At 33.3% G+C, this 14,646-nt stretch overlaps 1 protein-coding gene across 1 annotated transcript in view; it reads right to left on the bottom strand.

Annotated features, from left to right (window-relative positions):
- The window catches only part of STRN (striatin), a 158,324-nt gene that overhangs the window by 76,239 nt on the left and 67,439 nt on the right, over positions 1-14,646 (bottom strand). The window lies entirely within an intron of this gene.

Below are 14,646 nucleotides of genomic sequence, written 5' to 3'. Positions count from 1 at the left end.
AAAGGAGGAAGGAAGGGAGGAAGGAAGGGAGGGAGGGAGGGAGGGAGGAAGGGAGGGAGGGAGGGAGGGAGGGAGGGAGGGAGGGAGGGAGGGAGGGAGGAAGGGAAGAAGCATAGATTTATAATTAAAAGTAGATTTTTCCAAAAGGATTAAGTGACTACCAAGAAGAAATAAAGCAAAACCCAACAAATAAACGACTGAACAAGTTGTGGCATATGACTATAATGGCATAATAATGTGCTATGATGAGCAAGATGCTTTCAGAAAAACCTGGAAAGGCTCACATAACTGATGCAAAATGAAGCTGGCAGAACCAGGAGAACATTTCATATACAGTAACAGCAATATTGAATGACTATCAACTATGAATGATTTAGCTATTCTCAGCAATACAAAGATCTAAGACAGTTCCTTTGTACTTTTGACAAAAAATGCTACCTACCTCCAGAAAAAGAATTGATTGAATCTGAATGTAGACTGAAACGTATTTTTTGTGGGGTTTTTTGGTCTATTTTCTTTATAATATGACTAATATGAAAATATGTTTTGCATGACTGTCCATGCATAAAACCTATATCAAAATAATTTCCTTCGATGAGGAGGAAAGAATGGGAGAGAGCAAGAGAATTTGGAATGCAAAATTTATTTTTTAATTTAATTTTGTTCCGCCCATCCCCCCACCAAATTACATGTAAAAACACATTTTTCAAAGGGTATTGTCTTAAATTCTCTTTCCGTCTTGCCTCAACCTCCCAGTCTCCCTCCCCAGCCTCTCCTGTTGAGATGGTGAGCAATCTCGTATATATTTTAGATGTGTAATCATGTAAAACATTTTCCCCTATTAATCCTTTTGTGTAAGGAGTCTCAACTTAAAAAATTAATAAGGAAAGTGAAAGTTTGCTTTCATCTGGATTCATTCAATTCTTTTTCTCTGGAAGCACATGGCATTTTTTATCATGAATCCTTTGGGGGCAGTTATGGATCATTATATTGCTGAAAATAGCCAAGTTATTCACACTTGATCATTCTACAATATTACTGTCAATCTGTACAATGTTCTCCTAATTCTGCTTATTTCACTATGCTTCAACTCAAACATGTTTCCCAGGTTTTTCTGAGTTCCTGCGTGTCATTTCTTACAGCATAATAGTATTACAGTAGAGTCATATAGTTTAACTTACTCAGCCACTCCCCAACTGATGGTTATTCTCTCATTTTCCAATTCTTTGCCCACTCCTGAAAAAGAGCTATTTTATATATGTTTGTACATATAGATCTTCCCCTTTTTGTTTTTAATCTCTTTGGAATACAAACCTAGTAATAACAGTATTGCTGGGTCAAAAGATTTACTTTTTTTCAAGCCTCTAATTAATAGTGATTTAGAGCATTTGTTTTGGCAAGGCTATAGAAAGCTTTAATTAATTTGTCTGAGAACTGCCTGTTCATATCCTTTGTCATTTATCAACTGGGAAATGACCTATTCATATATCTTCATTATCTATGCATTTGAGAAATAAGGCCTTTATTACAGAGACTTGTAGGAAATTTTGCAGCATTATGATTACGGTGTATTACTCCAAATCCTATTTCCCCTTGTTTAGTTTCTGACTACCATCTCCTCCAATTTTCCTTCTTTTCTATTAGCCCTACCCCCCTTCTCTTATCATTTCTCCTTTTTGTCATATTATCCAGTTTGATAGTGGTGATGGTGATAGGTAGTTTTTATTTAGGATAGGAATTGTTTTAATTTGCATTTCTTTAGTTAAAAGTGATTTGCAGATTATTCTAGGGCAGAGTCAAGATGGCATTTTAGAAGTAGCAAAACTTGATTCCTCTGTGAAAACCTTTCCACACCAATCAAAAACAAAGCTCTTTGAGGGGGACAGAAAACCAATTCCAACAAGAAGACAGACCTGAGGGACCCTCCTGCTTGATTCAACTTAGAAGGTACACAGAGAAATTTGAATTCTTGGATTTAAGGGAAATAAAGAAGGAAGGTCCCAGGGCCCTTCTCCCACCTACTGTGCTGAGACTCAGGCAGTTGATAGGATATCAGAATGAGGGCTCCAGTCCAGAGGAAATGCCTTGCTGCCCCAACTACAGGAAGCTCAAGGCTTTCAGCCTTCAGCTACCTACCACTCCTCCAACTTGGGCCTCTGCCTCTGGAAGTTTTGGCCTTGGGGCACATTCGGCTCTGCAGATCAACTCAACTGGTTTAATCCATTTTATCAATAGTGCATAGAAGAAGCCTCCAGAGGGCCGAGGGGTTCAGTCTCACAGAGCTGGCAGAAAACAAGAGAAGCAAGAGTGCAGAGTGGACAAAGTCAGGCATGGCAGCAGGACAGAGCCACAGGTTTCTCCTCCTCCATCCAACCCAAAAGCCTCTGCAACTGGGGAAGATCTGGCCTCAGGGCATATTAATACAACTGGCCAGATCTATCAGCCTAATCCAGTTAATCAGCAGAGAAGCCCAAACTCACAGATCCAGCAAATAAACAGGGGAGCAAGAATACAGCCAATAAGGAGGGGGAAAGAAGGAAAATATATGAATAAAGAACAGAAAAGGAAAAAATTACAATGAACAAATTCTATTCAGACAATAAACAAAGAACAAAGGGAACAGAAGACGACCAAGGAACACCAAACAAAAACTCAGAAACTCCAGTGAATTAGACCCAGGCTTTGGAGGAGCTCAAAAAAACAATTAAGAGAGGTTGAAGAAAATTGGGAAAAGAACTTAATAAAGCAAAATTGGCTATCTGGAAACCGATACACATGAACTAAGAAAACATTTACATAAAGCCCAAAAATGACAAGCTTGAAAACAAGGCAATGAAGGTAAAAGATAAAAACAATGACCTACAAAGAAAAATAGATCAAGAAGAAAAAGAGGGTCAAAATGTTCGGGATGAAATTCAATCTTTAAAAATTAGAACTGAACACACAGAAGTGAATGACTTCATAAGGCAGCAAGAATATATAAAACAAAATCAAAAGGATGAAAAAATTGAGGAAAACATGAAACACTTCACAAAAGACCTGGAAAAGAGATCCAGGAGAGACAATTTAAGAATTATTTGTCTACCAGAAAATCATGACAAAAGAAAAAGCCTGGACATCATTTTACAGTAAATTATCCAAGAAAACTGCCCTGATATACTTGAACAAGAGAGTAAGTAGAGATCAAAAGAATCCAGATTACCTCCTGCATTAAATCCCCAATTGACAATGCCCAGGACTGTTATAGCCAAGTTCAAGAACTTCCAAACCAAGGAAAAGATATTATAAGCTGCTAAAAAGAAACAATTCAGATATCACGGAGCCATAGTCAGGACTACACAGGATCTGACTGCATCTACTCTGAAGAACCGGAAGGCATGGAATAAAATATTCCAGAAAGCAAGGGAACTGGGTCTACAACCAAGAATCAACTACACAGCAAAACTGACTATATTCTTATAGGGGAAAGTATGGTCATTAATAAAATAGAAGATGTCCAAGCATTCCTGAAGAAAAACCATACTTAAACAAAAAATTTGGTCCCTAAATACAGAACTCAAGAGAACCACCAAAAGGTAATTAAGAAAGTGGGAAAAAAATTTAAGGTACCCAACAACTTCAAATGATTTGTATTCCTATATGAAAAGATGAAATTGGTAACTCTTAAAAACTGTCATTATCATTGAGGTAGCTAGAAGAAGCATACTTAGGTTACAGTGATAAACTGCATAGGATGATATGCCAAAAAATATATTTAAAACTAGGGGTAAAAAAGAGGATAATATTAAAAGAAATGGGAAAAGAAATAAAATAAGATAAATATATATTACATAAAGAAGTGCATGGGGGTGGAGGGAGACCAATACAAAAGAAGGAAAGAAGAGTAATAAGTAAGACAGGTAATACTTAAATCTTATACTCGTTGGAACTAGTTCAGAGAGGGAAAAACAATCAGATCCACTGGGGCAGAGAATTGTAACGTGCCCTATAAAGAAGTAGAAGGGTTACAAATGGTCTGGTAGGGAAGGGAGCAATACAAGGGTGGGAGAAGTTCGGGGGATTGTTTAAAAAGCATTATAGTAAAAGAGGAATAATAAGAAGGGAGGGGGTGGGAAGGGGAATGCCATTAGGAAGGGGAAAGGGGGGTGACTGACTAAAAGCTATTAGAGGGGAGGGTAAGAGGAATAAGAGAAAAGGTAGAATCAAAGGAGGAAGTCAAAATGGGGGAGAATACACAGACAGTAATCATAACTGTGAATGTGAATGGAATGAACTCACCCATAAAAAGGAAGCAGAGAGCAGAATGGATTAAAAACCAGAATACTATCATATGTTGTCTACAAGAAACACCCTTGAGGCAGGCAGACATACACAGGGTAAAGATAAGAGAATATAGCAGAATTTACTGGGTTACAACTGAGACAAAGAAGGCAATTACATATTGATGATAAATAATGAAATATCAATACTCAACATATATGTACCAAATGGTATAGCATTCAGATTTCTAAAGGAGAAATTAAAGGAGTTTAAGGAGGAAATAGATAGTAAAACCATATTAGTGGGGGACTTCAACATTCCCCTATCAGAACTAGATAAATTGAATGAAAAAATAAATAATAAAAACTAAGGGAAGTGAATGAATTGTTAGAAAAATTAGAACTAATAGATATCTAAAGAAAAATAAATTGGGATAAAAAAGAATAAATCTTTTTTTTCAGCAGCACATGGCACAAATTCAAAGAATTACCATGTACTAGGCCTAAAAACATTGCAAACAAATGTAGGAAAGCAGAAATGATAAATCTAATTTTTTCAGAACATAATGCTATAAAAATCATAATCAATAAGGGCTTATGGAAAGGCAAAATTAAAATTAATTGGAAACTAAATAATCTAATTCTTCAAAACTGGTGGGTCAAAGAACAAATGATAACGTGGAAACAACATATTAAAATCTATGGGATGCAGCCAAAGCTGTATTCAGGGGGAAATGTATATCCCTGAGTGCATATTATCAACAAATCAGAAAGAGAACAAATTAAGAATCCCCAAATAAAAGCCTAATTGTAAATCCTTAAATTCAAAGGCGAAATTAATAAAATTGGAAGTAAAAGAACTATAGAACTAATAAATAAAATGAGGAGCTAGTACTCTGAAAAAAATGAAATAAAGTACTCATAAATCTAATAAAAGAGAGAGAGAAGAAAATCAAATTAACAGTATCAAAGATGAAACGGGTAAGGTCTTTTATTGAAGAGGAAAATAAGGTAATTATTAAGAACTATTTTACCCAACTATATGTAACAAATATGACAATCTAGGGAAAATGGGTGAATATTTACAAAAATATAAATTGCCTAGATTAACAAAAGAGGAAACAGAATACTTAAATAATCCCATCTCAGAAAAAGAAATTGAATAAGCCAACAAAAAACTCCCTAAGAAAAAATCTCCAGGGTCAGATGGATTCACAAGTGAATTCTATCAAACATTTAAAGAACAACTAATCCTAATACTATACAAACTAATTGACAAATCATCTTAGATAATATAAAATATCTAGGAATCTATTTGCCATGACAAACACAGGAATTATATGAACACAACTACAAAACGCTTTCCACACAATTAAAACTAGATCTAAATAATTGGAAAAACATTAATTGCTCATGGGTAGGATGAGCTAATATAATAAAATGATAATTCTATCCAAATTAATTTACTCAATGCCATACCTATCAAACTACCAAGAAATTTTTTTATAGAATTACAAAACATTATAAAAAATTTCATCTGGAAGGACAAAAGAACAAAAATATCAAGGGAAATAATGAAAAGAAAATGTGAAGGATGGGGGCCTAGAAGTACCAGATCTTAAACTGTACTATAAAGCAGTGGTCATCAAAACAATATGGTACTGGCTAATAGACAGAAGGGTAGATCAAGGGAATAGACTTGGGGTAAATAACACCAGCAAGATAGTGTACAATAGACTCAAAGATCTTAGCTGTTGCAACAAGAACCCACCATTTGACAAAAACTGCTGGGAAAATTGGAAAACAGTATGGGAAAGATTAGGTTTAGATCCCTATACCAAGATAAATTCAAAATGGGTAAATGACTTAAATATAAAGAGGGAAATTATAAATAAATTAGGTGAACATGGAATAATATACCTGTTAGATCTATGGGAAAGGAAAGAATTTAATACTAAACAAGGGATAGAGAACATTACAAAATTAAAATGAATGACTTTCATTATATTATATTATATTATGTTTAAAAGTTTTTGTACAAACAAAACCAATGCAAACAAAATTATAAGGGAAGCAACAAATTGGGAAAAAAATCTTTATAACAAAAACCTCTGGTGAAGGTATAATTCAGTGGTTCCCAAACTTTTTTGGCCTACTGCCCCCTTTCCAGAAAAAATATTACTAAGCCCCCTGGAAATTAATTTTTTTTATTTTAATAGCAATTAATAGGAAAGATAAATGCACCTGGGGCCATCACCACCCCCTGGATTGCTGCAGCACCCACCAGGGGGTGGTAGCACCCACTTTGGGATTCACGGGTATAATTTTTCAAATTCATAAGGTGCTAAGCCAATTATACAAAAAATCAAGTCATTCCCCAATTGCTAAATTGTCAAGGGACATAAATAGGCAGTTTTCAGATAAAGAAATCCAAACTATTAATTAATACATGAAAAAATGTTCTAAATCTCTCATAATTAGAGAAATGCAAATCAAAACGACTCTGAAGTACCACCTAACACCTGGCACATTGGTCAGTATGGCAGCAAAGAAAAATAATTAATGTTGGAGTGGGCAAAATTGGGACACTAATACACTGATGGTGGAGTTGTGAATTGATCCAACCATTCTGGAGAGCGATTTGGAACTATGCCCTAAGGGCTTTAAAGACTGCCTGCCCTTTGATCCAGCCAAACCATTGCTGGATTACATGTGTGAAAAATAGTTGTGCTCTTTGTAGTAGCAAAAAATTGGAAAGTGAAGGGGTATCCATTAATTGGGGAATGGTTGAACAAATTGTGATATCTGATAGTGATGGAATACTATTATGCTGAAAAGAATAATGAACTGGAGGAATTCCATGAGAACTAGAAAAACCTCTAGGAATTGATGCAGAGTGAAAGGAGCAGAACCAGAAAAATATTGTACACAGAAACTGATACATTATGGCACAATCAAATGTAATAGACTTTTCTACTAGCAGCAATGCAATGATCCAGGACAATCCAGAGGAACTTATGAGAAAGAACACTATCCACATCCAGAAAAAGAACTGTGGGAGTAGAAACACAGAAAAAAACATATGATTGATCACACTGTTCAATGGGGATGTGATTGGGGATATAGACTCTAATGATCACTGTATTGCAAATATCAATAATACAGAAATAGGTTTTGAACAATGATTCTTGTATAACCCAGTGGAATCATATAATCATGGAAAAATATTCTTAATTAATTACAAAATAAATAAAAGTTTTTGAGCATTTTTTAAAATTTGTTTATTTAATTTAGAATATTTTTCCATGGTTACATGATTCATGTTCTTTCCATCCTCTCCCCCCCTCACCCCCCATAGCCAAAGAGCAATTCCACTGGGTTTTTACATGTATCTTTGATCAAGACCTATTTTCCATATTTTGGAGTATTTTAAAATATAACTATAGATTTTTTTTCTTCACATGAGAACTGCCTTTTCTTATCCTTTGGCCATCAATTGGGGAAACCCAATTATTTCATATGAGGAGCTGAAAAAAGGAAAGTCTCAGGAATGTCAAACAAAAATCTTGAGCTCCTAAATTAAAGGAAAAAAAATCCTTCACACAAGAGTTCAAGCATTAAGACACCACAGTCTGCATCACATAAAATGTGGAAGCTTTTATGATAAGAGGAGAAACTGGAATACAGTTTTCAAAAAGTATTTGAAAAGGCAAAAATATAGGTTTACAACCAAGAATAATTTACCCTGAATAGCTAAGTATAAGCCTTCAAGAAGGTAAAATGAATTTTTAATGAAACAGAGGACTTTTAAGCACTTCTGATTAAAAAAAACTAGAGCTGAGTAGGATCTATAAAGTACAAACACAAAAAAAAGTCAAGAAAAAAAATAAATTTACTTGAGTACTTAGAAGGAAATTCTATGATGATGTTGAGAAAAGAAACACATCCCTTCAGAATCTTAATGTCTTCAAAATGGTATTGAAGGAGTTAAAATTTTTAAAAGAGAGGTCCTGGAGATATAGAGATTCTGTTCTATGAACATCAAAAAGGAAAAGAGAAAAGAGACAAGGGAATAGAAGAAAACACAGTAAAGAAGAAGAGGGCAGAATTTACTAAATTTCATAATTAGAATGTGTAAAGAAAAGTATATAAAAGCAGAAGGAAGAGTGAGGGGAGTATGCATCAGATAAATCTCACTGGAACCTATAACAAAGGATTGAACACATAGTTTGGAATAGAAAAATACCAAATTCAAAAGGGAAACAAGCCATGATGTGAGTGGGGTAGTGGGGAAAATTAAGAGAAATTATAAAGAGAGAAAAGTCACAAAGAAAACAAATGTCCTGATTTTAAAAAAAGGAATTAAAAGGATAAAAAAAACCTGGAATTTAAGAGGACACCTTAGATTGTTTTGTAGGCAACAGGAAAATAATTGCTAAACAAATTGTGATAATTAAATAGAATGAAATATTACTGAACTATAAGATAAGACAAAGGAAAATTTTAGCACAGTAAAGTAAGCAGTGGCAAAAGAAAAATTATATAAGAACAGCAACATCACAAAAAAACAACAGTTAACTGTGACATCAAGAACATCAAGAATATCAAGAACTATGATCAAATCATTGACCAAGCAGGTCTCTAGAGGACTTATGAAGAAGCATGAAAGATGTGGTAGACAAATTACAGAGCTAAATTTTTGGACATGGCCACTGTGAATTTATTTACTAAATTATTTGTTACAAAGACTCTTGGATCTTTTTTCTTTCTGTTAGTTTTTAAAGGTGAAGGCCAGGAAAAAACAGGAAGCTGGCATTAGTAATGCCCCTCAAAGAGGGACATTGAAACATTTTTTAAAATGCAAAGAAGAGAAATGAAGGAAGTTCTAAAAGAAACACAAGCAGGACAGTTTTAAAAGTTATGTGTAACATTTATTACATACTTTGTTTTAAAGCTGGTGATATGAAATGGAGATTTACGGTTTCATATATGATCCTTTTTTTTGTATTCTACTATATGTGTGTTGGTGTTTAAGCTGAGAATAATTTTATATTAAAAGAAATGAAGACTTGCTCCTGAGCACAAACTGCTGCAACCTAAAGAACCTAATCAGGATACATGCCTCCCTCACTCTTTTTCTTCAAAAAGTAGGCTACAACTTCCCTGGGCTCTAAGCACATTATTGTGGGTCTCTTCTCATAAATGGCTGTCTATGAGATGTAAAGTACTAAATAAAGTTGGAAAAGGGAATATAAAAGAAAAAATTTTATTAATACAAGTTTGAAGATTTCAACTTTGTGATCTAAACACCAACACTTCATTTCAAAACTTCTTTGATTTCTTTTTTAAAGATTACTAAATCTTCCAAAGAAGCATTATCAAGGAAAGGCAAGGAAAAAGTATTTTTTTTAAATGAAGAAAAGTACTCTACAATGGAACTTCAAATAAGAAAAAGGAAAGCTTATTGAAGGGATAGCAGAGAGATGTAGAACAAAGCATCAAAACAGGAGTGTATTATATTTTCTAGGAATTTAGTATATATAATAAAAAGAGAATAAGAAGAAAAAAGTGCAACTAAAGAGGCAAAAATCAAGGTCTTAAGAATATACAGAATCTTGAAATTCAGTTCAAAAAGTTCTAATCAGATGAAAAATAAAAATCTGCTCTTGACATTTTTATAGTGAATAGTCATACAAGGAAAAAAGAATCATATATTCAAAGGACAAAGAGATTTACAAAATTAGATCAAATTTTGAAATCACAAACAAAAATCATTTAGAGTTTGGTTTGGTTTTTCAAAAAGGTGATGAAGAGGAAAATACATAAAGATAAATAAAGCCTCCAATTAAATTCTATATCCATTTCACTGTATATTGACCATGTCATTCAAGATAAATGTACTGATGGGTCACTCCATGGGTTGTCCATCCAAATATATGAGAATCCAACAATAAGCATTTTTCTCAGAATTATAGAATTTTAGAGTTGGAAGGAACTTTAGCAGTTATTCAGTTCAATCCACACAGAAAATATAATCCTCACTACTAAATGTCCAATAAGATATCATCTAACTCTGTCTAAGACCCCTAACGAAGAAGAAAGCCACTAATTTCTGAGGCAATTCATTCATTCACTTACTTTTTCCTGTGTGGACAGAAAGGCCAAACTTTTTACATTACTGTCAAGATCCATTTAAGATAAGGATGGCTTAGTTGATAAGAAAGTAACAGACAGGGAAGATCTTTCACCTCATGGTTACAACTCTGTCTTTGGGAGCATGGAGTTTATTATATATATATATATATATATTTCAAGACTCATTTTACACAAAAGAACCCCCCCCCATACTTCGCAATTGTGCAGAAATACAGGTTATGTCATATCAAAATACAAAAGGTCTCATTGGCTTCAGAATAGAACAAGGCCAAGGCTGAATTGTGGCTGGCCCATTATCAAAAGCTAAGTCTGGGAATACTTTCTCAGGGACGAATAGCCCCCACTGGAGGAAGTTTTGTCTAAATTTTGTCCAGTTTTGACCCTGACTTGTTTAGAAACAGATTCAGAGTCCAGGCAGCTTAATTTTTGACTTTAGTTTTGGAAAGAAACTGTTAATCTCTTAACTGCTAGTTTGCTAAGAGCTTAAAGCTTTCCAATAAGGAAAGGTATGGATCAGAAATGGAGTCAAAAGAAGAGTCTCAGATTTTTATCTATTTGAGATTGTTTCTTTTATTGGCTTCCCACACATTACTACAGAGCAAAGGTCAGCAACCTTTTTGGCCATGAGAGCCATAAACGCCTGCTGAAGGAGGAGGATGGAGGTGGAAGGCACTGGAATATGGGGTGGGGCTGAAGGGTCCCCTGGGGCACATCCTGGGGCTCTGCCATATACAGACTGGCCCGTCTGGAGGTTCCTGAGCCATATGTTGCTGACCCCTGCAATAGAGGCAGCTTAGTAATATGATTAGTCTTTAAGCAATCATCATAATGTTATTCATAAATAGGAACATCTGGGAGACCTTACCATGGTTAAGGAATTCTTCTAATGAGACTCTGTCCTAGAGAACCTCCTTGGTGCTTATTAGAATAGTGCCTAGCACACAGCAGGTGCTTAATAAATGTTTATTGACTAAATTGATGTTGAATCCATTATACTTGATGGCAAAAAAAGTATTACAAAAAGCTTTATATATTAGACCTTTCATCTATTTGTTGTCTTCTTGTAAATTTTTTCTTTAAAATCCATTGGGCTGTTTGCCTCATTATGTTTTGCAACCACAAAACTTTTCAATCATTGTTTCTTGCCACTTTATAAAGTGATAATATTCACAATCATCATTATCTTCTTCTATAAAACTGAAGAATGAGTTTGCATCCTAAACCAGTGTTATTCTTGATGGCCATCTCTTTCTTGTTAAGGTGATTTAAGTTTTTGCCAATGATTTTCTCTCTCTAAGGTAGCTCTCAACCACTCTGAATATATTTTGTAAGTTTCTATTAATTTACATATTGTCTCCCCCATTACAATGTCAGGGGCCTTTCTTTGTATCTTGCTCTTTATGCAATGTAAGAAGTTATTCAAATTGGTTTTTCCACTAGGTCAGTCAGTTTCCAAGCTTTTTGTTATCAATGTTCTTATATATTTCCAATTTTTAAGATCAATATCAATAGTTTATTTAAATAGAATAACTTATTTTAATTATGTGCCATATCTTTTTTCTCATTTTTATTTTCTCAAGTTTTATGCTAATTGTTGTCTTTGCTGTAATTGGTGATTCTAGAATGATTCTAACATTAATTTCCTGTCTATTCAATTATTAATTTTATTGCAATTGCAAATATAGTGCATCTTACTTTTTTTTCAAATAAAATATGCATAACATCTGGAAATATGCTTCTTTATAGTTTTCTCTGATTTCTTACCCAAAATTCATATATTCAACTTTTTTTTTGCTATCTTCCCCTACAGCCACCTTTGTATTGAAGTCAAAGAATGCAGCATACTTTGATTTAACTTGAAAGGTTTTATCATGTTATTCATAGAATTTCTCTACTTCTTTCTCTGCAACAGATATTAGGAAATAAGTTACAATTGTTAACACTATCTTTGCAAATGCCTATAAATAGTGCTGCAATACTAGATAACTAAATGACCAATGAGATGTTTCTTTTTGCCTCTGAACATACAATAAAATCAATTTGACCAAAAACATTAATTGAATTACCTCTTCAAGAAAAACTTATAAGCCTTCCTTTCATTTGGTTGCAACTTCCTTTTGTTTTCTGACTTAACTTAAAGAACAAATGTTCAGACTCACTAATTCCGGTAGGCTTTCTAGCCCCTAGGTAAGGATCTCACATTTTGCATGTAAACAGCTAAAATGATGTTTATTTACAGAAGCTGTAAACTGTAAAATTCATAGTATTCTTAGAATGTTCATACCTGTTAAGAGAGAGAAAAAAATACTGGAAGTGGGAGAAAAGAGAGATGAAAAAAATCAATGATAATTCAATTTTGGAAGTGTTGGATTTGAGCAGTTAGAAGGAAATCAAGTTAGAAAATTCCTATGGATAGGTGTTGATACAAATCTAAAGTGTGCAAAAGAGTCCATAGCTAAAGAAACAGAGCTAGGCATCTTTGGCAAAGAGTTGTTGACAGATGAAGCAATGGGAGAAATGGAATTGTCAAAGAAGTTTTATAGAGAAAATAAAAGACATTAAAATCTTAAGAGAAAGCCAAGAAAGATAAGAAAACCAGAAGGATGTCTCAGAAACAAAGGAATAATAAACTATATGGATGGAGGAGGTAGTCAAAAAAGTAAAATGATATAGAGAATTCAAAAAGAAAGAGTAATGCAAGCAGGGCCATTTGATTTTATTAGGTGGTTGCTAACAACCCTCAAAAATTTTTTTCAGTACTGCTGGGAAAGAAACTAGATTTCAAAATGTTTCTTTTGAGGGTGAGGAATTGGTTACTTCTACAAGAAGTAACCTTCCTAAAGGAAGTCTTTCCTGATGTAATCTTCTCATGCTCACATTTCTTAAATAAATACATATTTGCTTCTCTACTTACATGAATAGTAAATTAATTGAGAGTAGAAGCTATTTTCTAATTTTTGTCTTTGTTCCTTGTCACCTTTTGCAATACTAGATAAATAATATGTACTTAATAAATGTTTGTTGAATTAAAGACAGGTTTTCAGTGGAATTCTTCAGGGTTCTGTACTTGTTTTAACATATTTATTAAATTATCTAGATGAAGGCATAGATGATATGCTTATCAAATTTGTAAATGACATGAAACTACAAAGCTACAAAATATCATTAGATATCAGAGTGAAATTAGAATACATGGGTGAGTTTGAATAAGAGTTAAAATGTAGAATTTACAAATGACTTTAAAAAATTAAATATTTAATTTCTGATGGATATGTATGTAAAGTATATAAAATTATACATGGAATTTCATCCACAAAATCAGAGGTTTTTGAAATATTGATATGGACTGTTTGTGTTTTGTTTTTCTATAACTGCACTACTGTTTTTAAGTCTTATCTACATGAGGAATAGTGGATTTCATTCTTTCACTTATCCACACACTCAACATTAATCCTAACCAATCTGAAAATGTATTATATTTAACAACATAGTAAATGGGAACAAATTTAGGAATGGCTATAGCCAATCAAGATTTTTTTAAAATTTCAATGAAACAGTACATTCAGTAAGTTACACAAAATAATTCCTATACATTATTAGTACTACTAAAACTAGAGAATGATTTTTATCATCTTTACAGATTAAAGAGAGTTTTACAATGAACAGAAATGATTACTATTATTTTTATTATTAAATATGCAGCATTTTTAGTCCAAAAGCAACCATGTTTACCTATTGTTAATCCTTTATGTTCCAAAGACCATGGCTGAACCAATAACTCCAGATATGTCGTTAAATTTGTACCCAGGAGTGCCATCATTCCCCCTACTTGAAACATTCTAGAATCTTTATTACATTTTAATATAATTCTCTTCACTAGTATTTATCCATATTTCAATTGAAAATACTTTCTAATCATTCCAACCATTTACTATAATTATTTTCCATCTGTAATTCCTTTTGGTACACACACATAAAGTATTTTCCTGAATGTATCAACACTATTAACTTCAATCACTAACATTCTGTTAAACCCTCACGTCAATACTCTTAAAGATTCTCTCAAAATCTGGTTCCTAAGACTAATTTCCAGTTGAACTTGCTCTTCTGTATCAAGTTTATTCCTTTAATCAAGAGATTCAATTCTTATCTTTCCATTTACTTATAATTTTCCTATTATCTATCTACACTGTATATGGAATACATAACTATAATTTTTAAACAACATTTT

This window comes from Gracilinanus agilis, chromosome 2 (assembly GCF_016433145.1).
Source record: "Gracilinanus agilis isolate LMUSP501 chromosome 2, AgileGrace, whole genome shotgun sequence".
Taxonomy (NCBI): domain Eukaryota; kingdom Metazoa; phylum Chordata; class Mammalia; order Didelphimorphia; family Didelphidae; genus Gracilinanus; species Gracilinanus agilis.
The sequence above is the reverse complement of the archived record's forward strand: the minus strand, read 5'-3'. Positions and strand labels throughout refer to the sequence as shown.